Raw genomic sequence first — 2293 nt, forward strand, 5'->3', positions numbered from 1 at the left:
ATGAATGTTGAAATGATAGTATACATTTAATAATGAAATTTTCACTTCATATTCTTATTTTAAAATAACCTTCACTTGATACATTACCCAAATAGCGAGCTATCTTAATGCGTTCACGAAAAGTAAAAAACAAATGTGATTTATTGAATTATGAAGAACATTGAAATATCGCAGTGAAAATGGAAAGTAAAAGCGGAAAGGAAATGCAGTTATCAAATTGACTGCTATAAATGATTTATTTAACGAAACGAGAAAACCGGTGACTTATCAGAAGCTATTTACGGAGGCCATTGTCACTGGCGTTGCGCAAGGAACACGTTCCGCGGCGTACAAACGAGAAATCGATTTGTATTTCGCCTTTCACGCTGACCTGTTTCGCCGGGCGAAGAATTCGCTCGGTCTCTCTGTGGACCGTCGCGTTCTTCTCCCAAGAGGAATAAGTACGAACGCGTTTCGCTCGAACGCTCATCCGACCACGGATCCTCTTCTCTCTGCGAAGGTCGAGGATGAACGGCGCGCATCCATGCGTGCCAAATTCGCCTATACTAATCGCGATCCCATGTGCAAGAAGTTGTTAACTTGAACGAGGAAAGGAAAAGAGAAGAGTATAAATTCCTAATCATGGCCTCTTGCAATTACGATAAATTTGATATTTAATGGTTGTTACTTTTACTTATGCAGAATAAATGCACATACAGAACAATTATTTAACTGGTCGATGATTTCATTCTAAAGCCTGACAAATTTAATTTATTTAAATACACGATTTAATTAAACACGTTATTATAAATAACAAAAGAAAATAAAATTCGTTAATGTAGCGTTACTAATTTCGTTTCATTGAGAGAACTTACTTGGAGCGGATCTGCCCCGATGTTTTCGTTTAATTCGGTTCATTAATGCCCGAGGGAGGCGGCGAAGCAAAAACGATGGAAGGACGTGGTTTTTCTCGAATCTCTTTGCACGGGGGGCCTGTTGCATCCGAAGAAGGCCTTTTCCATCGACGACATCTCCATGTGGGTTCCATATACGGTTCCGAGGATAAAAACAGGGCTCGGATGTGGGACGAAGGTCGACATTGAACCACCGTACAGAATTTATTCTCGTAGAACCTGGGAATGTTAGCGATCACGCCAGTCATATGCCAAGCAAATATAATAAATACTGAACGAAGACATACTTGCATCGGAACGTCGTTGCATATTTAATGAAACATCTGCTAAATAATTGTCCAAATATTCTCAGTGCAATACTCGAGACACGAAGCTGTCTGAATTATTAAGAAAACAATTGCCTCGGGAAGATTGTATGTTAAAAAAATTATAAAAGATCATCTCGTCTTAAGAATCTTTTCCCATTCGCCTTCCATTAAGTTTGAGGCGTCGCACGGTTCGTTCAGCGTGGGAGTAGGCGATTCACAAGGACGCCCTATGGCGACGAAGGCTATTCCGGTTATTGGAGTAATCGGATTGATCTCTGACTAAAAGTGGCGGCGAGATAGAGCCGGGAATCAATGACACTGACTACCATCGTCGTCGTCGTCCCGGTATCAAAGAAATTGATATTAATGCGAGACTGCCAGGCGTGACGTATTTATCTGGAACGTTTTCGTCGAGGTCCAGTTTAAAACGCGTCTCCACGTAGAACAGATACAGCTGTCGGTATTTATCATCATTAAATCGTGCTGATATAACGACTCTATACGGCGTCTATTAAGATTCACGTAACGCTTGATGAAAATTAATCGTTGAACGTTCATCCACCCCCGACAGTCCGCGAAAATTGTTTCTATCAGAAACTCCGCGTGGTACGCGTAAATTATTCGAGCTCGAGCTGCACTAAGTGCTTTCATTCAATATTTTAATTATAGTTTCTATCATAGTACACGTTCGATCGATATAATTCAGAAGCGTCTGTAAGAATGTCGTCGATATATGATTTTATATATCATTTTTTTCTCTTTTTATTCCGACATACATCAGCGAGTGGCGCGTCGCCGCCGGTTCCTTTGACTGTACACGAATAGCCGGCGTTCCGGTAATAAGGTCAATGAATTTTCTTCAACTCGTACGCTTCGTAAGTCAGACGCGCATAAACTTTAATCTGGGACGGTACGGTCATCTCCTTTGTTGCGGCCAGCCAGAATTTCGCGGAATCAAGATGTCACAAGGGAAGGTTGCCACTCACCGCATGTACATAATCACGTTCAGAAGCTTTTCATTACAGAATCAAAAATTTCGATCTTATCAAAATAGAATTCACGTTGCTTCATATATTCAGTACGTTTTTACAT

The 2293-nt window shown here is 40.8% G+C and overlaps 1 long non-coding RNA gene across 1 annotated transcript in view; it reads left to right on the forward strand.

Annotated features, from left to right (window-relative positions):
• Positions 1-706, forward strand: part of LOC113464719 (uncharacterized) — a 2793-nt gene extending 2087 nt beyond the window's left edge. Inside the window, exon 2 of the long non-coding RNA XR_003389572.1 lies at positions 175-706. This is a non-coding gene — a long non-coding RNA (uncharacterized LOC113464719). The remainder of the gene's footprint in view (positions 1-174) is intronic.
• Positions 707-2293: the final 1587 nt, after the last annotated feature.

Source organism: Ceratina calcarata, unplaced genomic scaffold, assembly GCF_001652005.2.
Source record: "Ceratina calcarata isolate Rehan_Ccalc_2016 unplaced genomic scaffold, ASM165200v1 scaffold493.2, whole genome shotgun sequence".
Taxonomy (NCBI): domain Eukaryota; kingdom Metazoa; phylum Arthropoda; class Insecta; order Hymenoptera; family Apidae; genus Ceratina; species Ceratina calcarata.